Raw genomic sequence first — 24,451 nt, 5'->3', positions numbered from 1 at the left:
GAGAGTACAGAGAAGATTTACTAGAATGTTAGCTGGGTTTCAGCACCTAAGTTACAGGGAAAGGTTGAACAAGTTTGGTCTTTATTCTTTGGAGCATAGAAGGTTGAGGGGGGACTTGATAGAGGTATTTAAAATTATGAGGGGGATAGATAGAGTTGACGTGCACAGGCTTTTTCCATTGAGAATAGGGGAAATTCAAACAAGAGAACATGAGTTGAGAGTTAGGGGCAAAAGTTTAAGGGTAACACTTAAACTACACACAGAGAGTGGTAGCCGTGTGGAAAGAGCTTCCAGTAGAAGTGGTAGAGGCAGGTTCAGTATTGTCATTTAAAGTAAAATTGGATAGGTATATGGACAGGAAAGGAATGGAGGGTTATGGGCTGAGTGCGGGCCAGTGGGAATAGGTGAGAGTAAGTGTTCGGCATGCACTAGAAGGGCTGAGATGGCCTGTTTCCGTGCTGTAATTGTTACATAGTTATATGATTAATTGGGGTAGGTTTGGGGTGGGCAGGTGAAGGCCCTGATACGTAGGATTAAGAAAACTCCCAAGTCCTACGCATGTTGTATGTAAAGAACAGGGAAATGGCTAAAGTGAGGGTAGGACTGACCAGGTATGAAAGAGAATAGTGCTTATAGTGGTAGGAGGTGGAGGAGGTCCTTGATAAGTGATTTGCTTTAAAATTCACCAGTGAGAAGGACCTTGACAAATGTGAGTTTCAGCATAAACCAGACAAGATATTGTGGAACATGTTAATGTTAAGTCAGAGGATGTGCTGAAACTTTTGAAAAAGTTAGGATAAATAAGTCTTCAGGTCGGGACAGGATACACCCCTGTGGGAAGTGAGAGAAAGATTGCTGCACATCTAGCAATGATCTTGTTCCCTAAACAAGACAGTGTAACAACTACTGTACAGGTATTACAAGTTTTACTTGTTTGATCATTGTTCATCTCGCGTCTCATTCGTTCGCTGCTGTATTGTGAGTGAGAGGAACATGTACATTTTTTTTTCTTGTCAATATTTCCTAAACAAGACAGTGTAACAACTATTTACATAGCATTTCCATTGTATTAGGTGTTATAAGCCTCTGTAATCTAGAGTTAATTTAAAGTTTTACTCATTGTTTGATCATTGTTCGCTTCGCATCTCGTTCATTCGCTGCTTGTGTTGTGAGCGAGAGGAACATGTACAGTTTTTTTTCTTGTCAATATTCCGTAAACAAGACAGTGTAACAACTACTGTACAGGTATTACAAGTTTTACTCATTGATCATTGTTCACCTTGTGTCTCGTTCGTTAGCCGCTTGTGTTATGAGTGAGAGGAACATGTACAGGTTTTTTTTTCTCTTGTCAATATTCCCTAAACAAGACAGTGTAACAACTATTTACATAGCATTTCCATTGTATTAGGTGTTATAAGTTCTGTAATCTAGAGATGATTAAAAGTTTTACTCGTTGTTTGAACATTGTTCGCCTCTCGTCTTGCTTGTTTGCTGCTTGTGTTATGAGCAAGAGGAACATGTACAATTTTTTTTCCTTGCCAATATTCCCTAAACAGTACAGTATGACAACTATTTACATAGAATTTACATTGTATTAGGTGTCATAAGTAATCTAGTGATGATTTAAAGTATATGGGAGGATGTGCGTAGGTTATATGCAAATACTATGCCATTTTATAAATGGGACTTGAGCATCTGTGTTTTTTGGTATCTGCATGGTGTCCCAGAACCAATCCCTTGCGGATAAGTAGGGCCAACTGTATATGGATTTTAATAAGGTACCCCATGGTAGGCTTATTCAGAAAATCAGGAAGTATGTGATCCAGGGAAACTTGCCTGTGTGGATTCAGAATTGGCAGAACGTGGTTGTTGATGGTGTGTATTCTGCCTGAAGGTCGGTGATTAGTGCTGTTCTGCAGGATCTATTCTAGGAGCCCTACTCTTTGATCTGAATAAATGACTTGGATCAGGAAGTGGAAGGGTGGGTTAGTAAGTTTTCAGGTGTGATTAAGGTTGGTAGTGTTGTGGACAGTGTACAAGGTTGTTATAGGTTACAATAGGACATTGACAGGTTGCAGAGCTAGGTTGAGAGGTGGCAGATAGAATCCAACCTGGAAATAGATGGATAATTGATCCTAAAGGACATTACAGTGTCATTGTAGCACTACAAATGCACAGATATACTAATATTAGAAAAAAAGAAAGAAAGAGTAAAAAATAAGTTACCTCAAACAGTTTAACAAGGGGGAGTTATCAATTCCCTGGCTATAGGTTGACACATGACGGCATGACTTCAGGATTGAAGGACGTCCCTTTAGAACTGAGATGCAGAGATATTACTTTCGTCAGAGTGTGTCAGATCTGTGGAATTTGTTGCCACGAGTAGCCGTGGAGGCCAAGTCATTGGGTGTATTTAAGGCAGAGATAGGTTCTTGATTAGCCAGGGCATCAAAGGGTTTGAGGTGAAAGCAGAGGAGTGGGGATGACTGGATGAAGTAGAACAGCCCATGATTGAATGGCCTACTTCTGCTCCTATAGCTTATGGTTAAGTACATGAATGGGAAGGGTATCGAGATTTACAAATTAAATGATTCTTTGTTTGAAATTCATGTAAACAAATTATAACTGTCTGGGCTTGGCTCCCAGAGGTGGTCTCGGGACGGGTGATCTATGACCCGTCCAAAGCTAGGTGTAGGAAATAATTGTACCAAAATGCTTGCAAAGAATTCAATAGGCTGATCACCTTTCATTAACTCTTCAAGACCCAGAATTCATAGGTTATTTCTTCTTCTGTTTTCTAAATAGATAATCTTCTGTCTTAATTTCTCATTAGATTTAGATTTCTTTTTACAAAGCTTTTTCAGGTCATCCAATCTTGCATCCAAAAATTGTCAGAGGTTCTTCATTGTCTTCTATTTGTTTACCATGCTCGGTTAAGGTTTTTTGAATAGATTCCAGTTTGGCGTCCATTAGTTTAAATTCAGATCTAAGTTGTTGGAACTCGTCAAAGATTCTTTTCTGTGCTTTCAAAACAAATCCATTATAGAATCCAAAGAATCAGGCGCATCTTCTTTTTTAGTACGTTTGGCAGTCCTCGTACTCATAGTAAAAAATATCACGTTTAAAAGTAAGGTTTCAAAACAGATTGGAAATAGTAAAGTAAGTAAGATGGGAGTGACTACAAGAAGCTGTTACTCCATTCACAACCAGCAGGGACTATATATCTATAATAAATTCCTGATTGGCCTTTTGCATACCATTCTGTTGTCAGATGTCTGTGAGACTATAGGGGCCAGAGGGGGTTACAGAGAGATGGATGGATAAGGACTGGAGCTGGTTATAGAGAAATCGATGGAAATCGGAGCTGGAGGGGGTTATAGAGAGATGGATAGGAGTGTGATGTACTGCTGACCAAACAGATGAGGAGAGGCCAGATTGGTCGCTGGTGGTTATCACGGTGACGGTGACAGCGAGGTGGCACCATTGAGCTGGCAGTGATGCTTCTTAAGTTTACCACGTGAGTGGGTGAAAGTCCTGGGATGAGGGGCTGTAGCAATATCCCTCCTCCCATCTTTCTCCGTATTTCACTTTTTATTTTGATGTATGTGATAAAACAATGAATGTGAATCTGTTTGCATAAATAAAATGTATCTTACAATCCTCCATAGATTTTCCTCCTCTCACCTTAAAGCAGAGCCCTCTTGAATTTGACATTTCTACCTTCACAAAAAGACTCCATCTACCCTGACTGTGCATCTCATATTTTTATCAACTTCCTTCAGGTAATCTCAATCAGTCTTTGGTGCTTCAGGGAAAACAATCGAAGTGTGTCAAACCTCTTCTTATAACACATGCTCTTTAGTCCAAGCACCTTCTCCACAGCCTCCGCATTCCTCTTGTAATGGGGAACCAGAATGGTGCGAGATATTCCACATGTGGCTGAAACAAAGCTTTATATTACTAAAACGTAACTTCCTGACCCTTACGATCAACACCCCAACCAATGAAAACAAGCATGCTGTATGCCTTCTTTACCATCGAATCAACTGTATTTGCACTATCCTAGCTATGGACTTGCACCCCAAGATCCCACTGAACATCAATGCTGCTAAAAGCCCTACCATTTATTATATATTTTCCTTTAACATTTGACCTCCTGAAGTGCATCATCTCACACTTGGCTGAATTAAATTCCATTTACCATGTCTCTGCCCAAATTCCTATCTGCTCTACATCCTGTTGTATCCCTCCATAATATTCACAACCTTCCACAATATTCACAGCTCAACCCATTTTTGTGTTGTCTGCAAAGTTACCAATCAGCCCATCTACATTTTAATCCTAATCATTTATATGTATCACAGACAGCAGTGTGGGAGTGGGATGGAACGAACGCGGCAGCAAGAAGATGCTCAGGGTTGTCCACAAAGTGATCACCCAGTCTGTGTCTGATATTATCAAGATAGAGATCACTGTTTTGAAATGGGCCTTTGCAGGGGAATAGGAAAATACACAAAGACTGAGAAGAGAGAGAAGCAGGGCTGGAATATGGAAAGCAGAAATATCCTGATAATGATTGGAGGTCAGGGATAAGAAATTATGGAAAACAGACTGGCTGTGTGGAATGGCAGGAAGCTCAGTGCAGGAGTCCAGTGAACCAGGTAATGGAACTGAGGGTACTGATACAAATGAAGGCTCAGTACAGTGACAGACAAGGTGTCAACAGAGATGAGACTTAAGGTCCGGATACTGAATGTTCCCAGTGATAGGTTTCTGACACAATATGGTGAAGAGGGAAGAAAGTTGGGGAACAGATTAGTTAATGGACCAGTTACAGTGTGGGAAGGGAAACTGTACAAATGTATGCCATGAGTGCAGGAGACCACTCAAGCCCCTCCAGTTATGCCCACCACTCCATGTGATCCCAGCCGTTGCAATGACAATCTTAACCCCACAGCCCCACCTCTTATTTCTGACCTTTCACCCCTTACCAAAATGTTCCAAGTGCCTGCTTCCAATGCCCTTTGAGGAAGAACGTTCCAAACACTCACCATCCTCCGAGAAAAATACTGCCTTATTTCTACCTTAAATTGGCCACACCTAATTTTCATCTAGTGATTCTTTGTTCCTCAGCAAGAGAAACACCTTGTCTGCACCCACCTGATACAAAACCCTCAGCATCTGACAGGTCTCTGTTGTCTTCTCTCACTCTTCCAAGCTGCAATGATGCATGCCAAACCTACCCAAGGGCAGCATGTTCCTGTTAGAGTGAAGGGCAAACCTGGCAAGCTTAAGGAACCCTGGCTGATGAGAGATATTGAGGCTTTGGTCAAGAAAAAGAAGGAAGCAAGATTGGTGGATTCGAAAATTGGCTCAGATGTAGAAAGCAGAATGCGATGGTTGAAGGTTGTTTCTGGGAACGGAGGCTGGTTATAGTGGTGTGCCACAGAGGTGTTGATTATGAAGTATGTTAGCATTGATTCGGGGGTGGCGGGTTGCTTTTGGTAATTTAAGGAAGTGGGGTGAAAAGCAGCAAATGGACTTCATTGCAAATAAGTGTGAGGGGATGCATTTTGGAAAGTCAGACTGGCTTAGAACTTATTCTGTGAATGGTGGGACAGTAGGAAGGTTATTGGCACAATTAAGCCTAGGAATACAAGTGTATAGTTGCTTGAAAGCAACATCACATAGCGAGGCTACTGATACATTTATTTTGCACATTGGCCTTCATCATTCAGGGCATTGAATTGTGACATTATGTTGCAATTATATTATTCATTGTTAAGGCTGTACTTCAAGTAATCTGTTCTGTTTTGGCTACCCTTTTATAGGAAAGATAAGTTTATACTGGAGAGGGTGCAGTAAAGATTTGTGATTATGTTGCCAGGACCAGAGGACCTGAGTAAAGGAAGAGTTTAGCCAGTCTAGGGCATTATTTCTTGGATTGTAGGAGAATAAGAGGTGACATTATAGAAATCTTTAAATTGTTAAGAGCTATAATAGATTATAGATCTTATAATCTTTGTATTTAACAAATCTATTAGAGTTTTTTGAGGAGATTAAAAGGAAAGTGGATGAAGGGAAGGCAGTGAATGTTGTCTACATGGACTTCAGTAAGGCCTTTGACAAGGTCCCACATGGGAGCTTAGTTAGGAAGATTCAGTTGCTAGTTATACATGGTGAGGTAGTAAATTGGATTAGACATTGGCTCAATGGGAGAAGTCAGAGAGTGGTAGTGGAGGATTGCTTCTCTGAGTGGAGGCCTGTGACTAGTGGTGTGCCACAGGGATCAGCGCTGGGTCCATTTTTATTGGTCATCTATATTAATGATCTGGATGATAATGTAAATTGGGTCAGCAAATTTGCTGATGATACAAAGATTGGAGATGTAGTGGACAGTGAGGAAGGTTTTCAAAGCTTGCAGAGGGATTTGGACCAGCTGGAAAAATGGGCTGAAAAAATGGCAGATGAAGTTTAATATAGACAAGTGTGAGGTATTGCACTTTGGAAGGAAAAACCAAGGTAGAACATACAAGGTAAATGCTAGGGCACTGAGGAGTGCAGTGGAACAGAGGGATCTGGGAATACAGGTACAAAATTCCCTAAAGCTGGCAGCACAGGTAGATAGGGTAGTAAAGAGAGCTTTTGGTACATTGGCTTTTATAAATCAAAGTATTGAGTATAAGAGTTGGAATGTTATGGTGAGGTTGTATAAGGCATTGGTAAGGCTGAATTTGGAGTATTGTGGGGAGTTTTGGACACCAAATTGCAGGAAGGATATTAATAAGGTCGAAAGAGTGCTGAGAAGGTTTACAAGGATGTTGCCAGGACTTGAGAAACTGAGTTACATAGAAAGGTTGAATAGGTTAGGACTTTATTTCCTGGAGCGTAGAAGAATGAGGGGAGACTTGATAGAGGTATATAAAAATTATGATGGGTATAGATAGAGCGAATGCAAGCAGGCTTTTTCCACCGAAGTTAGGGGGAAAAAAACCCAGAGGACATGGGTTAAGGGTGAAGGGGGAAAAGTTTAAAGGGAACATTAGGGGGCTTCATCACACAGAGAGTGGTGGGAGTGTGGAATGAGCTGCCAGATGAAGTGGTAAACACGGGCTCACTTTTAACATTTAAGAAAAACTTGGACAGGTACATGAATGAGAGGGGTATGGAGGGATATGGTCTAGGTGCAGGTCAGTGGGACTAGGCAGAAAAATGGTTCGGCACAGCCAAGAAGGGCCAAATGGCCTGTTTCTGTGCTGTAATGTTCTATGGTTTTATGAATAAGGTGAGGAAGTGGTATGGATCAGTCTTTCCCCAGGGTAAGGGAGATCAAAACTTGGGGGCATAGATTTAGGGTGAGTTTTAAAAGGGACTTGAGGCTGGTACAATTACTTAAGCAACATTTGGATAGATCCTTGGAAAGTTGGAGCTTTGAAGTACATGGGCCACATGCAGGAAATTGGGACAGGTTTTCTGGGCACTGTGGTCAGCATGGACTGGTTGGGCTAAAGGGCCTCACTCTCTGCTGCATTGCCCTAACTCCATGAGTCTTCACTTTTTACACCAAACAAATGGTTTTTAAACAATTCCAGGCTTTCACCTTGTACTACTGCACCTGGAAGCACCATTCAGATGTTGATCACTCTCCTTGTGACTGTCATATGTGACCCAGATTTGTCCTGCAGTTGATGCTGGAGTTATTCTTTGACAGAGATCTATTCCCATTCCTTTCCTCCTTGGAGCTATCCATCTGATAACTTCTCTTGAAATTAGGAAGTCTGGATAGTGTCAATCTTTCTTCATCTCTTTGGGATTCTCAAGGCAGAGAAAGATGTGTAGTGGTGGGGCAGCAATATTAGGAATCTGAGATGACTCAGAATGTGGTGAAACAGTTCATTACCTCCTCCTCCAACCCCTGATTTCCAAATCCCAGTAACATGCTGGTGCTGGAAACTCACAAATGAGTTTGTTAATGGTGGAAGGAGTGAAATGAGTGAAAGGAGAACTTTTGTGATGAAGAATACGTTGCAGGGTGCAGAGAAATAGGAAGGAAGGTTAAGAGAAGTTGGATTGTCCCCTAAGAACTGATTTGGACTCAGTGGGCTAACTGGGCTCTTTCAGAGCTGTTAAGTAAACAATAATATGATTGACTAGGGATGCCAGTAATAGTCTCTCTTTAATCAGAGAATACAATGAAGACTGTCGTCTTTGACTCAAATGACCAAAAGTGTAAAAACAGAATAAGGTTTAATATCACTGGCATATGTCCTCAAATTTGTTAACTTTGTGGCAGTACAATGTAATACATGATAATAGAGAGAAAAAACTGAGTATACAGTACCGTATAAAAGACCTATCCGTAGATTGCCAAGATTAGTTAGTTATTCCAAGGCAGTAATCTTGTGCAGGGATGATACTTTTGGGAAGCTGTTGAACAATGAATGTGGTATGGAGGATCATTTTGCACTTGTCTTGGTTAAAACAATGCACGTTAACTGTGTACAGCAAGCTTTTAAATCAAAGTCAGTGCAGATTGAGATGCAATGTAATTCCTGGTTATTTGGTAGGACAAACAGTCCAAGGTTTGGATGCTATAGCAGACGGGTAATATTTAGTGAGATGCCAATACGGTGTTTTGAGAATCCACTGTTTAATAACAATTGCACAAATTCTGTAGCCAGAACAAAGTATTCCATTTGTATGGATGACACTAGATTAGTGGAGGAGTAGGAAAAGCAAGCTGAATGTAGCGAGATCTTATGTCGTGAAATTTATTCTAGTTTTTGCAAGTACAGGGGTATACACCCCTCCCTGTCTGTGTACCCCTCTGGCCCCTATACCCCTCCCTGTCTGTGTAAATCCCTCTGGCCCTTACACCTCTCCCTGTCTGTGTAAACCCTTCCGGTCCCTCCACCCCTCCCTGTCTGTGTAAACCTGTCCAGTCCCAACTCCCTTCCCTGACTGTGCAAACTCCCCTTTCTCTCTGACATCCCCTCTGGGCTCTACACCCCTCCAGTTCTTGCAACTGTACCTTTCTCTGAAACACCCTTCAATCCCTGCTCCCCTCTCTGTCTCTGTCACCCTCTGCACACTCTTTCTCTGTAACCCCCTTCCAGCCCCTGTCTCCCTCTGTCTCTTTTATCCTTTCCAAGCCTTGTATTACTCCCTGTCTCTGTAATCCTTTCCAAGCCTTGTATTACTCCCTGTCTCTGTAATCCCATCCAGCCCCCACACCCTCCCTGTCTCTGTCATCCTCTGCAGCCTCTACAACCCTTACTATCTCTGTAATGCCTTCCATTCCCTGTACCCCTGCTTGCCTTTGTAAACCCTTCACCGCATCCAGCTCATAGTTCTCTTCCTGTCTATGAAAACCCCTTGCAGCTCTCCCAAATTACATATCTCCCTCAATAACTTTACTGAGGGTAAAGCTGAGGGAGTGCAAAGAATCCTACAAGGGGAAGTTGGAGTGCAAGCCAGCAAAATAGCATAAGGGACTTGTGTTCGGGCATGAAGCAGATCACTGGCTTCAAGGTTAAGGAAAGGAAGATTGAGGGCTGCCTGATTAGGTCCAATGAATTGAACTTGTTTTTCAACAGGTTCAACATGGGACCTCCTGCTGTCCCCTCCCCCATGCCCAAGCCACACACCCTCCCTGCCCCCAAAGCCTTCTCCCTCTGCTCTTCCTCCCCTCTGGTTAATGCTTGTGTTCCAAACTCCCCAACTTTGGAGTATGCTGCTTCCATGGGGATGACCACCTTCCCCCGCCTGACTGACTGCTGGAGAGATACCAAGGCAAGGCTGCTGGATTGGCCTGTGTCAGCCCCAGGGTACTGAAGGCCTGTGCGAGCCAGCTGTCTGGTATTTTGCAGCACCTTTACAATCTGAGTCTGAGTCAGGAAAAGGTACCGGTGTTATGGAAAACATACTGCCTGGTTCCAGTACCCAAGAAGGCGACTCCATCTGAACTTAATGTCTTGAGACCAATTGCCTTCATATCTCAAGTGATGGAGAGGCTGGTCCTGACTTACCTTGGACCGCAGGTGAGATGTTTATTGGACCCTTTGCATTTTGTTTACCGACGTCATGTGGGAGTGGATGATGCCATCATCTTATCTGTGGCAGAGAGCTCACTCCCACCTGGATATTGCTGGTGGCATGTTGAGAATCACATTTTTTGATTTCTCTAGTGCCTGCAACATAATCCAGATATTTCTGAGTGAGAAGTTGCAAAGCATGGGTGTAGACAAATCCACTATCGCCTGGATTGCTGACCACCTGACAGACACTAGTTTGTACAGCTGGTGAATGGCAATGGAGCACCACAAGGAATTGTCCTATCTCCATTTCTGTTCACCCTCAACTCAGTACAAATCTGAGTTTTGTCATTTACAGAAGTTCTGCGGTGGTTGGGTGTATCAGAGATGTGCAGGAGCTGGATTACAGAGGAATGGTGGACAAGTTTGTTGGGTGGTGCGGAAGGAATCACCTGCTCCTGAATGTGGCCAAAACCAGGGAGATGATGATTGATTTTACGAGGAAGAGGACTGTGACGAGTCCTGGATACATTCTGGGAAAAGTTGTTGCGGCGGCGGAGGAGTACAAATACTTGGGTGTTCACCTCGACAACAGACTTGACTGGGAAACTAACATCAAGAGTGTTTACAAGAAGGGGATGAGCAGACTCTATTTTCTAAGGAAGCTGAGATCCTTCAACGTGTCCAGTAGGATGCTGGAGTTCTTTTACCAGTCTTTGTAGTGAGTGCAGTCTTCTTTGCGGCTTTATGCTGGGGAGCAGCATCAGTGCTGGTGATGCAAAAAGACTAGATAAACTCAATAAAACTCAATCCATCCTTGGCTCCAAACTGGACTCTTTCGAATTAGTGGTGGAGAGGAGTTCACTAAACAAACAGAGATCCAGATTATGGACAATCTGGCACATCCTCTCCATGACCGACTGAATAAGTAGTGGAGCATCCTTTCTAACAGGCTCATTCAGCTCCACTGTCACAAAGATCCTACAGAAGTAGATCAGTTACAGAAAATCTTTCTTACCAAATGCAATAAGCATACACAAGCTTATCTCTGTGTGACAGGAGAACACACATCAGATTACAATAGCCTCTGTTTTATTATTTCATACATTATTACTGCACAGTATTGCATATTGGTAAATTATATTGTGTATATTATTATTCATTACTTTATCATTAGTTAATGTTATATTTATTATTATTTATTATTGCTAAGTGTGTTTTTAAATGTTGCCTCTAATGAAGTAATTTTGCATTTGGGATTAATAAAGTAATAATAATTTTCATTATTGCATCTCTAAATGTTTTTCTTGCCTTCTATTCTAACAGAAACATACAAATTTCTACTTTCAGTATTTCAACTTTGAAGGCCTCCCACTTAACAAATACCCCTTTGCCAGAAAATAAACTCTCCCAATCCACACCTGGCAGATTCATACTGATACCATCAAAATAGGCCTGTCTCCAATTTAAGATCTCAGCCCAAGGACTAGTCCTATCCTTCTCAATGCCACCTTATAAACAGTGGATTTCTGTTCACCATATCCGAAATATTCCTTTACACACAGTTCAATCAACTCGTGACTTATTTTCTAATAGGAGATCCAATATCGCACTCTCTCTCAGGAGCTTTCCCGAGTACGGTTGACAAACTCTATCCCATCCATTCCTTTCACAGTATGAATTCCTAGTCCATATGCAAAAAATTAAAATCACCTACAATCATAACCTTGCATTTCCTGCAACTGTCTGCTATCTCTCTGCAATATTACTGTTCCTAATTCCACGGACTATTTGGTAGTCTATACCATAATCCCTTTAATGTGGTCATCCCTTTCTTATGCTCTATTTCCACCCATATAGCTTCAGTAGCTGATTCCTCCAGTCTGCCCTTTTTGAGGACTGCTGCGACATTTTCCCTGGCTAGTAATATCATCCTCCGCCTAATATCTGCCCCTCGCCATCAATGTCTATAATAGTCATGCCCTGGGACATTGAGTTGGCAGTCCTGACTGATCTGTAACCAAATCGTACTAATAGCTAGGATATCATGATTCCAAGTGCTGATCCATGCTGTAAGCTCATCTGCCTCACCTGCTTTTTGTGGATGAAGTGAAGGTGCTTGACAAGGCGGACCTCTAGTCTATATTGGGTCTCACAAACGTAGAGGAGGCTGCATCAAGAACACCAGAGACAATAGACAACGCCAGTAGATTCACAGACGAAGTCTTACCTCACTTGGGAAGACTGTTCAGAGCCCTGAAAGGAGGAGATTAATGTGTGGGTGTAGCATTTCTTCTGCTTACAGGATGTGCCAGGAAGATGATTTGTACAAAAAGCAGGATTTCCTGGTGGCCAACCATTCTAATTCCAATCTCCATTCCCATTCAGACATGTCAGTCTCTGGCCTCTTCTGTCACGATGAGACGATTCACAGTTTGGATGAGCATCACTTCATATTCCGTCATTGGCCTCCATCTTGATAGTATGAACATCGATCTCTCCAATTTTTGGTAATTTTACCCCCTCACACTTCCTCCTCTTTCAATTCTCTACTCTGCCCGCCCATTAACACTTCTCCTCGCCTGTATATCACCTTCTGCTGGTGCCATGTCCCTTTCCCTTTTTCCAATGGTCCACTCTCCTCTCCTATCAGATTCATTCTTCTCCAGCCCTTTATCTTTTCCACCAATCACCTCCTACTTTCTTACTGCGTCCCCTTGACATCCAAGTGGCCTCGCCTATCACCTTCCAGCTTGAACTCTTTCCCTTCCCCCACATGAGACTGGAAAGGATACACAGCAGAAGGCAACGTTCCCTCTAATTTGTAGTGACCAGTATGCGCAAAAATCTTCTGGTATGCAATTTTGTTTTGCCCAGTGACAACAAATGTGCACACTGATTTTTTTTCCCAATAAAAATAGCATAAATAAGCCAGTTCTAATTCTGCAGACTAACCATTGCAAATTCCACGTTGTCAACACTGTCTGCATCAGAAACCTTAAAAGGACATGTGATTGTGTACAACTGTGAAATATACTTAACATGTCGATGAGTTAGAGGGTGACAATATGTGCACAGTTTAAATTCATTTGTGTGCTAGTAGCACAAGATGTGTGTGCGCACACCTTTCGGGGAACATTGGTAAGAGAAGATTTAGTACAAATTGACTTCAGTTTCGGCATAACACCTTGGGATGAATGGCTTGTCTAATATTGTACTTCTCTATGTTTTATGTTCTCTGGTCTCTGTTGAGTACATTCACCACCCAAACACCATCCCATTATGTATGAGTGCCTGGCTTACATACACACACCTTCATATCATGGCCCCTTGTGTATTGGTGGTAAGTGCGTACTTTCATCACCTAACACCCACCCCGGTGTACTGGTATCTGGGGTATACACACAATCTCCCAAAACCAAACCCGTTTACTGATCTCTAGTGTATACACACACCTACCAACACAGTTGCCTGTGTGCTGGTGTATACACACAGCTACCAACACCACCCACCTGTGTATCTGCGGACTGTCTATTTTTGAAGTATGTGATACCACATGCAGGGTACCAGCTCTTTGCCTTTGTTACTCCACTATGCGCTCGTCTATGTGTGTGCACTATGTCTGTCAAGTCAAGAAGGAACAGTGGTGACTGGGCAAACATCTGTCACTAATGCCTAAATGCCGGGTGATGTATCCTCCTCCCCTTCTCTTGCCAAAACATTCCTCCTTCTTTGCCCTCCTCTCCCACTCCCTCTCATTCCTTCCCCATCACACCGTTCTTTTTTGCCATCAACTCTTAATCTGCACCCCTATCTTTGTCTCCTCAACAGGTGAATTATATACAGTACAATAATCAGAAAGGCCTCCAGGAACATTTCTCCCCAGTTAGATAATACTCCACACCATTGTTCCTCTTACCAAAATGCATTATCATACATTTCCCAACAGTATATTCCATTTGCCACTTTTCAAATCCATTCTTTCAATTTGCCTCGATTTGTCCTGCTTCAATAACATAGCTTCCTCAGCACTACCTACACCTCCCACACAAAATGATGGTGGAACACAGCAGGCCAAGCCGCATCTATAAGGAGAAACACTGTCGACATTTCGGGCTGAGACCCTTCGTCAGGACTGACTGAAAGGAAAGATAGTAAGAGATTTGAAAGTAGTGGGGGTAGGGGGAAATGTGAAATGATAGGAGAAGACCGGAGGGGGTCTTGACAGTAAACAAATCCAAACTCAGGTTGGAGGAACAACACCTTATATACTGGCTGGGTAGCCTCCAACCTGATGGCATGGACATTGACTTCTCTAACTTCCATTAATGCCCCTCCTCACCTTCTTACCCCATCCCTGACATATTTAGTTGTTTTCCTGTTCTCCATCTCCCTCTGGTGCTCCCCCCCCCCCCCCACTTTCTTTCTGCAGAGGCCTCCCGTCCCATGATCCTTTCCCTTCTCCAGCTCTGTATCACTTTTGCCAATCACCTTTCCAGCTCTTAGCTTCATCCCACCCCCTCCAGTCTTCTCCTATCATTTTGCATTCCCCCCTCTCCCCACTACTTTCAAATCTCTTAGTATCTTTCCTTTCAGTCAGTCCTGATGAAGGGTCTCGGCCAGAAACGTCGACATTACTTCTCCTTGTAGATGCTGCATGGCCTGCTGTATTCCACCAGCATTTTGTGTGTGTTGTTTGAACTTACAGCATCTGCAGATTTCCTCATGTTTGCACCTACACCTCCGCCTATTTTCGTATAATCTGCATACGTTGCCAGAAAGCCATCAATTCCATTATCCAAATCATTGGCAAACAATGCGAAAATCAATGGTCGCAATACTGATTCCCGAAGAACACCACATGTCACCAGCAACTGACCAGACAAGGCTCCTTTTATTACTACTCACTGCCTCTTGCGTGTTGGCCTTTCTGCTATCCATGCCAGCATCTTTCCTGTAATGCCATCAGATTTTATCTTGTTAAGCAACCTCATGTGTGGCACCTTATCAAATGCCTTCTAGAAATCCATGTAAATGACTTTCACTGCCTTTTCTTTGTCCATCCTGCTTGATACTTCCTATAAGAACTGTAACAGATTTGTCAGGCAAGATTCCCCTTTACAGAAATCATGCTGAGTTTGATTAATTTTATTATTATGTTGGCCAGAAGAAATTGATCAAGGACGGGGAAGCAGATAAGCCAGTTGACTTTGTGTCCCACCATTTTGGACTCTGAACTGATCCTTGCTCTTGGATAATCTAATCAGAGCAACTGATTAATGTGCACACAGGAAACTTCCAAGTAATGATCTGCTAAACCTGAGACTACTCTCAAACAAGTAGCCATTTGTTATATAAAGGTAGTGGACTCTGATTATTGACTACAGGACAATCTAATCAGAGCAATAAAGCTGGGACCATTCTCGGAGGTGTCGCTACTTGTTATGTAAAATGCCAGACCTACCAAAGAAGCAATCTAATCTCGTTAGACTCTGTCTGGGTTGCCTCATTTAACTGGTTTGGACCAGTCGGTGTAAAGATGCAAATACGCAGGCTGGGGTGGACAGAACCATGAAACAATGTTGGTTGTGGCCCTATACAATGACCAGTAAGTATGTGACCCAGGTAGGTCAGGTGACCTTGAGACAGTGGGATGGCGATCCAATCAGGCGCTGCAAATACGTAGAGGCAATAACTCTCCAGCAGCCAGAGACCAACTATTGCCGATAGGGGGACCCCATGGACACGTGGATATTGGGACCATGAGGTACGCCTGGCCAGCGTTGACTCCTTTCCTGGGTAATACCCTTTCTCTTCATTGACTGTTCATGGAATGTCAGGCGATTCTAGTAGGGTGCACACAGGGAGATAAATGTGAACCCACATGCTTTTTAGTTGAAACAATAAGAGGTGCATGTTGGTAAATACAGATTCTCCGTAACTCACTGATCATTATTATAAGGGATGATTCTTGTAACAATTAGTCTCCAAGAACCTTGAAACATCATCCTTAGTAGTAGACTCCAACACTTACCCAACCGCTAAGGTTAGGCTAATTGGCCTATCATTTCCTTTCATTTGCCTTCCTCCCTTCTTAAGTGACGTTTGCAATCTTCCAGTCCCCTTGGACCATGCCAGAATCAAGTGATTCTATAACAATTACAGCACGGAAACAGGCCATCTCGGCCCTTCTAGTCCATGCCGACATGGACACATTCTTGAAAGATCGTGTCCAATGCATTTATTATCTCTTCAGCAGCCTCTCTCAGGATGCTGGGATGCAGTCCATCTGTCATGGTTCTAATCAGTGATTCCCTGGTTCCTTTAAATTTCCTTTGTTTGTGTCACGATCGGGACCGTTGACTCTTTGTTTTCCTTTATTTATTGTTTTCCTGTGTTTCTCAGGCTCTTTAATTAAACGCACTTGATTCGCAGCTGAACGGGCAGTATTTAGTGTCGGGCTTACAGCTACTCAGTGCTAGATCGTTAGCAAGCACGTCATGTCGCTGGAGCAAGTCAAGTCTTCTCCCCGAAGTGAGTGCCAGTAAGTTGCCTCTCCTCGCTGGAGCCAGCCCGTTAAGTTACCTCGCCGGAGCGGGTCTGTCAAGTTCACCCACCAGAGTGAGACAAGAGCCGATGTCTGTAGTTCCTGGGCGGCATCGTGAGCTTGCTGCTACTTGGAGCCATTTGGTGTCAAGATAAGGAACTGTCTATTGTTGTGTGGTTTTGTCTATCTGTGTCCCACGTCCAAGGAGAGAGTTCCGGCTCTGTGTCCCGTGTCTAAGGAAGAATCCTGGCTTCATGCCCTGATGTCCCAAGACCCAGGTCCAAGTCCAAGCCCAATTCCTGAGTCCGAGTCCAGCTACATTTATTCCCGCTTCTGTTTTGCTCCCTCCCTGATTTCCCTCTGAACAATCCTTGTTTACTGGCTTTCCTTGTAAATATTAATAAACTCTATTTCGTTAACGCTGCAAAACGTGTTTGTGTTCTGCATTTGTGTCCACCCGCGCCTCACACTTGTGACACGATCTGGCCTGGATGACTTATCCATTTTAACACCTTTGAGTTTGCCTAGCACTTTTTTGTTTGTAATAGTAATGGCATTCACTCCTGTTCTCTGATGTGCACAGACCTCCAGCACACTGGTAGTGTCTTCCACAGATAGGAGAGATTTGCAAAGTACCCATTAAGTTCATCTAACATTTCTTTGCCCCCTATTACTACCTCACCAGCATCATTTTCCCATGGTCCAATGTCAACTCTCACCTCCCTTTTATTTTTTATATAACTGAAAAAAAATATAATTTCCTGCTTTATATTATTGGCTTGTCTGCCCTCATATTTCAACTTTTCCCTTATAGTTTTTAGTTACCTTCTTTTAGATTTTAAAAGCTTCCCAATCATCCAACTTCCCATTCACTTTTGCTACTTTATATGCCCTTTCCTTGGCTGTTATGCAGTCTTTAACTTGCTTTGTCAGCCATGGTTGCCTACCATGAACTTCTTCCACTAGGGGACATATCTATCCTGCACCTTGTGAACTATCCCCAGAAACTTCATCCATCTTTGTTCTGCCATCATCCTTGCCAATATCCTCTTCCAATCCACCTGTGCAAGCTCATTTTCTTTTGGGAATATTCAAAAAATCTATAGAATAATGGCTATAACAGAATCAATGAAAGACTATACAACTAGGGTGTTCAACCAGAATGCAGGCAGCGACAAACTGGGCAAATATAAAGAAGAAACAATAATAATAATTGCATAACCAATAACTATCGATAATGTGAGATGACGAGTCCTTGAAATTGAGTCCATTGGTTATGTGAACATTTCTATGTTGAGGCAAGTGAAGATGAGTGAAGGTATCATGTATAATTCAAGATCCTGCTGGTTGAGGGGCAGTAACTATATTTGAAACTGGTGCTCTTTTACCTTCTTCCAGATGATAGCAGCACAAAGAGAGCATACCCCCTGGGTGGTGGGGCCCTGATGATTTATGCTGATTTCCTATGGTTTATGTAGAGGGTTTTACACATGCTGGATTGGGCAGATCCACTACCTTTTGTAGGATTTTTTGTTCAAGGGTATTGGTGCTCCCATAACAGCCAGTGATGCAGCCAGTAAATACACTCTCCACTACACATCTATAGAAGTTTGTTAAAGTTTTAGATGTCATGCCGAATCTCTGCAAACTCCTAAGGAAGCCGAGGCCCTACCATGCTATCTTTGTAATTGCACTTATATGGTGGGCCCAGGACAGAATAATGACACCTAGGAATTTAAAGTTGCTAACCACCTCCAATGAAGACTAGCTCACGAAGCTCTAGTTTCCTTCACAGCTCCCTGGACTATACCTCCTCACACTCTGTCAATCGTAAGAACACCATCCTCTTCTCTCAATTCCTCCATCTATGCTGCATCTGCTCTCAGGATCAGGGTTCATCCAAGAGGGAAGGAGCTGTCCTCCTCCTTCAAAGAAAGGGGCTTCCCTTCCTTCATCATCAACGCTGCCCTCAACCTCATCTCTTCCATTTCATGCACGTCTGCTCTCACTCCAGCTTCCTGTCACCTTACCAGGGATAGGGTTCCTCTTGTCCCCATCTACCACCTCACCAGCCTCTGCGTCTAACACATAATTCTCTGCAACTTCTGCAATTTCCAACGGGATCCCACCACCAAACACAACTTTCCCTCCTCCCTCCCCAACACCCCCACATTCAACTTCCTGCAGGCATTGCTCCCTACGTGGCTTCCTTGTCCATTTGCCCCTCCCCACTGATTTTCTTCCTGACATTTACGTGTAGGGGCTAAACCTGCCCCTACACCTCCTCCCTCACTACCATTCAGAGCTCCAAACAGTCCTTTCAGGTGAGGCGACACTTTAGCTGTTAACCTGTTGGGGTCATACTGTGTCCGGTGCTCCTGGTGTGGCCTCCTGTATATCTGGGATTCGAGCTGGGTTGGTGGGGAGCGGGGAAGGTATAGTGGTGTAGAGAGTTGGTGGTGTCAGGGGAGGTGGAGCGTTGGAGTATTTAGGGACGGTATGGGAGGAAGATGTGGGCTCTGATGACCCAACAGGTGACGGGGAGCCTGAGATATCCAGGATTGTTGGTGGGGAAGGAGATATCGGAGACTCAGCAGTAGAGAGGAAGGTCTCACCATTGTGTCACCAGGGTCGTTGAGCTGGAATCGGTGCCAATTATATACCAGGTTTTGAGGTGTCCAGGGCTAACGGAAGCGGGGTTCGTGTTGCTAGAATCTATAGTCTGGGACGTCTGATCAAATTGAGATTAGAGTGGGAGGCGGCAGGGACCGCAGTCTTGCGGCGTCCGGGGCTATTGGAACTGGAGTTGGATCCGGCGAGTTCCACTGTCTGGAGACAATAAATATTCTGATCCTTCCTGGAGGTGAGGAAGGCGAAGAGCTGGCGGTTCAAGGTGTGGATCCGGCGGAGGATGAAGTGCATGATGGTTGGAGCTGTGGCAGACACTGAAACAGGGCCTGTCAGTATCTCCTTTTAGAGCAGGGGTGGCCAGCCTTTTACATTCCATGCGTCAATTGTTTTCACTCACGAGCTCAGATGCGCCATACAACTCTTGTACCCCCATTCAATTCTTGTAAAAATGTGTTAATATGTAACTCGTGCGTGAGAGAAGCAGCGGTAGATAACAATTAAATTATGAGGAAAGAAACAGAAAGTTTGGAAGAAGGATGAATGGATGGAAAATATGAAGGAAGACAATGAAATGTAAAAAGAAAAATTAAAATGAAGGAAAGGTAGAAATGATGAATAGATGGACAGACAAAGAGACAGATAGATAGATGGATATGCTCTTGGAGTATTTGATTTGTGCCACTGTCAGTGCAGGAAACATTCTAAGTCTTGTGGCACAAGAGGTACTGCAGACGCTGGAGGAGCTCAGCAGGCTAGGCAGCTTCTATGGATGCGAATATACAGTCGACGTTTCGAGCTGAGACCTTTTACCAGGATCGGAGCGGATGGGGGAAAAAGTCAGAGTAAGAAGATGGGGAGGGGGAGAAGAAGTACAAGGTAGCAGGTGATAGTAGAAAACGGGAGGAAGGAGAGGTTGAAGTAAAGAGCTGGAAAGCTGTTTGGTGGGAGACAAAGGGCCGGAGAAAGGGGAATCTGATAGAAGAGGACAGAAGACCATGGAAGAAAGGAAAGGTGGTGCAGAACCAGAGGGAGGCGATACGCAGGTAAGAAAAGAAAGCGTGAGAGAGAAACAAGATGGGGAATGGCATAGAAGAAGGGGGTGGGGTAATAACCAGAAGTTCGAAAAATCGATGTTCATGTCATCAGGTTGGAGTATATCCAAAGGGAATATAAGGAGTTGCTTCTCCATCTTGAGTATGGCCTCGTCATGGCAGTAGAGGAACTATGGACTGCAATGTCGGAATGCGAACAGGAAATAGAATTGAAATGGGTAGCCACCGAGAGATTCCACTTTTTGTGTCAGGCGGAGGAAATGTGCTTTGATGATGCGGTCTCCCAATGGGTCTAGCCGATATACAGAAAGCTACATCAGGAGCATGGGATATAGTGGATGAACCGAATAGATTCTCGGTCGAACTGTCGCCTCATCTGGAAGGACTGTTTGGGGCCCTGAATGGTGGTGAGGGAGCTGCTATAGGGGAATATGTGGCACTTGTTTCGCTTTTAATATGCGCCTGGACGGAGATCGATGGGGAGGGATGTACGGAGCGATCCCTGTGGGAAGTGGCGGTGTGAGAGATGTGCTTGTTGGTGAGATTCTGTTGTCCAATGAGGTTACGGAGAAGTATATGTTGAATGCGGAGACTTGTGGGGTGGTAGGTGAGCACGAGGAGCCCGAACCCTGGTCTGGCGGCGGGATGATGGAGTGAAGGCAGGTTTGTGCGAAATAGAAGAGATGCAGGTGACGGCACTGTTGATAGCGGAAGAAGAGAAGCCCCTTTCTTTGTAGGGGTAGGACTTATCAGTTGCTCTGGAATAAAAAGTCTCACCCTGAGGGAAGATGCGCAGAGACGGAGGTTTCTTTTTACAAGTGACAGGTTGGGAAGAGGTATAGTCAAGATCATTGTGAGTCAGTGATTTTATATGATATCAGTAAATGGAGAAGAGGCACGAGTCTGCAGTTTCGTGAAATCTGATTAGCTTCACATTGAATAGATTCCGCAAATATGGCTCCTGTGGTCATTACCGTCTGACTGACTGGACCTTTTGACTTTGTGACGCTGTTTGATGGAAAGCTATGGTTGCCATTGCCATGTTTCCATCCGTAGTTGCAAAAAGCAGACAACACATCCTTCCTTTGGAATTTTGCTGGGATAAAGAAGTCGTTCTCTGAAGGGGCGTGTATCTTGCCTTTGTGTTCTTACAATACATATTTCCTGCGGCAACTGCGACTCAGCATATATAAATGAGCAAATTAATTCAGATAGTAATGGACGGCATTGTTTGATGGAATTAAGTGAGTTGCTGATCAGTGAATTGCCATGGCGAATGTTCGTGAAACACATTCCACTGAAAAGGAGTTTTGCATTTGAATTAGCTATCACACGAATAATTACCCACAAGGTATTCATATCGGCCGTGTGGGACTGTGGCTTATTTGCCGATCGAAAGTCGCTTCCGCCATTTCGGCTGTTGTTTGGTGCGTTTGAGATCTGTAGCGGCTCTTTCTCATTGGTTGCCGCATGTGCCACAGCTTTGATGTACAGTTACAAACACCTAGAGTATAAGATTAGACCGTGCAGGAGGCTTTCTTTTTCACCTTTGTCCCCAGAGCACAACTCACAGAACCATTGGGAAGGTTTACTCCGCGCGCACTTTTAGCTTGAGTTTCTGTCCGTTGAACATTTAATTTTGCAGTTTGTGTAACTTGAACTTAAGTGTTTGTTCAAATCTTTTTCTGTTTGTAAATAAACGATTAATATGCTTATTCGTAGTCAGTGTTTACTGCCTCACTCACCAAAACCATAAACACGCTTCTGTGATACAATATCTGAGACCAGATTTGCTGGAGAATGGAAGAAAAGCAAGAGCCGGAGGCCACGGTTTAATGTTGCTAAGGGTCCATTAGATTGGTGCGGTTACCATCTGGAAATAGGAGCGGTGTGGCGACCCACTTTCTACGCAGGCGAACTGGCTCACAAAATGGCGCGCGCGTCGGCAGAGAGGCCAGCCCCAAAATGGTGCCGGGTCTTCTGTATTAGCAGAAGAGACTTTTGTAATACACCTCTGGCGTCATTTCCGCCCGGAGGGGGCGGGAACAGAACTGCGTAAAAGCCGGTGCTGCGAAGTTTGAATAAACTAGTCTGGAGTGCAACTCACAGAATGCGTGTCGTTATTTCTAGCTCTGTGTGTCGCACATCGCTACAGCGGTAGATATGTTATCGTTGTCGAAAATTGTAAACGTCCTTTAATGTCCAAGCTCAGTCACCCAAAAGAGCTATTTTTCGGATTGATTCCGTGAATCAGCACATAACCAACCCGGTGTTATTCCTGTAAATTTGCCGTGGGCTGTGCGGAGTCGTGTCGGGACGTAAGCATTCACCTCATACCGATAGGGCGAGCCCGACTACAGGAGGGATGTGGATATGAAAGGGAGAGTATTGAGGAGTTGCCTGGATTGGAGAGCATTACTCTTAGGTTGAGTGAACTTGACCTTTTCTCGTAGGGGCGACGGAGGTTGAGAGATGACCTGATAGAGGTGTATAAGATGATTAGAGACAGTGATCGTGTGGATAGCCAGAGGCTTTTTCCCATGGCTGAAATGGCGAACACGAGGGGACTTAGCTTTAAGGTGCTTGGAAGTAGGTAAAAGAGGATTGCCAGAGGTAAGTTTTTACACTTAAAATGGTGGGTGCATGGAATGCACCGCCAGCGACAGTGGTAAGGCGGATACAATAGAGTCTTTTAAGAGACTCCTAGGTGCATGGAGCTTAGAGGGCTATGCGATAGGGTAATTCCAGGCAGTTTCTAGAGTAGGTAACATGGTCGGCCCCATTGTGGGCCGAAGGGCTGTAGATTTCTATGATACTATGATTCATCTTTTCCACTATTCCTGATTATTGTGGTTGGTAGGACACATCCCACTCCAAGGAGAAACCCAGAGCTTGCCACTAAGTTTTAGTTAATTTCCCCGTAAAGTGTGTTCCTCTGTCCCTATTAAACTTGCAAGGAACCCCAATCAGGGAATAATCTCCTTCATTAGTAATTTAATTACTGCCCTGGTGTCATTATTTCACGAGGGAAAGGCCTGCATCCATTTAGAAAACCTACCTAATATTATTAAAATATATTTATATACCCCCGCGTGCTGGCACATGTAGAAAGTCTATCTACAGATTCATAAGTAGCGCCTCTGGGGTGGGCAGATTATCAAATTTAACAGGGGACTCTCCCCAACTGTTTCTTTGATAACTTTCACAAGTTCTAACCAGCTGTTCTGCTGCTACTGTCAGCCCTGGCGCAAACCAGTGCTGTTGTATTTGGTGTCTCACTCCTCATTTTTTCCTGCATGTCCTTGGCCAGTCTAACAAGGGCACTACGCGAGACTACGGGGACGATCTGGGCGCCCACCAGGGTGCGACTATGGTTCACCAGCATCACGGGCACAGCGTTTATTTTTCCAAACTGCTTTCCTCTGCGCTGTCCGCTTGCTGCGCAGCCTGTAAGGAACCTATGGTAGCGGGTCCAGGTGCAGATTGATCATTGAAACCCTCCCCAGAAAGGCTGGAAGACTCAGCGGCTGCATGTGCTACAGGATTACCCTGCGCCGCAAGGCCGGAGCTATGCATATGGGCTTCAAATTTCATCACAACATTCTGCTGGGGCAATAAAACATCCTTTCGCAAATTCTCAACAAATTGAGCATGCTGTATAGGTTAACCAGAACAAGTAAATCCTCTGCCGTACGCTGCCACAGGGTATCGAAATCCTGTACTACCCTCAAGCATATCGCGAATCGGTATAGATGTTTACAGTTTCACCCTTAGCTAAGATGCAAGCTCTAGTGGGAGAAAATAGCACAGCGGCCTGCGCTGATCTTTCTATGAGAGAGATCCCTACATCTAATACCTCATGAGGAATTACTCAGCCACTATCTTGTAATCATTAGGTTTACACGATGGACCATCAGTTAAAAGAATTAGATTTGGATTATTTAGAGGGCCATTTCCATTATTTAAACTCAAATCGGGACGCACGGCGTCACTGTGAATAAGAACAAATGTGGTCGGATTAAGGGCCGGTGCTCTTTTAAAAGTCAGATTTGGTTTTGATAATAGCATGACCTCATATCCCGTCCACCTTGCTGCAGGAAAGTGTTGAGTCGCCTCTGAACTGAGGAGTAGCATTACTGCATGAGGAGTCAATACTGTGCAGGAATGGCCCAATATTATAGGCGCTG

At 43.9% G+C, this 24,451-nt stretch overlaps 1 long non-coding RNA gene across 4 annotated transcripts in view; it reads left to right on the top strand.

Moving 5' to 3' along the window:
* LOC140717399 (uncharacterized) overlaps positions 1-24,451 on the top strand; it is a 54,189-nt gene that overhangs the window by 12,113 nt on the left and 17,625 nt on the right. The window contains exons 4-5 of one of the 4 annotated variants that reach the window (XR_012096533.1): positions 12,423-12,516; positions 16,440-17,281. The exons of 1 other annotated variant lie outside the window; for it this stretch is intronic. This is a non-coding gene — a long non-coding RNA (uncharacterized lncRNA). Of the gene's footprint in view, positions 1-12,422; positions 12,545-16,439; positions 17,282-24,451 lie in introns of those variants that run through there. 2 more of the 4 variants (XR_012096532.1, XR_012096535.1) reach the window with 2 other exon arrangements.

This window comes from Hemitrygon akajei, chromosome 27, assembly GCF_048418815.1.
Source record: "Hemitrygon akajei chromosome 27, sHemAka1.3, whole genome shotgun sequence".
Lineage (NCBI taxonomy): Eukaryota > Metazoa > Chordata > Chondrichthyes > Myliobatiformes > Dasyatidae > Hemitrygon > Hemitrygon akajei.
The sequence above is the reverse complement of the archived record's forward strand: the minus strand, read 5'-3'. Positions and strand labels throughout refer to the sequence as shown.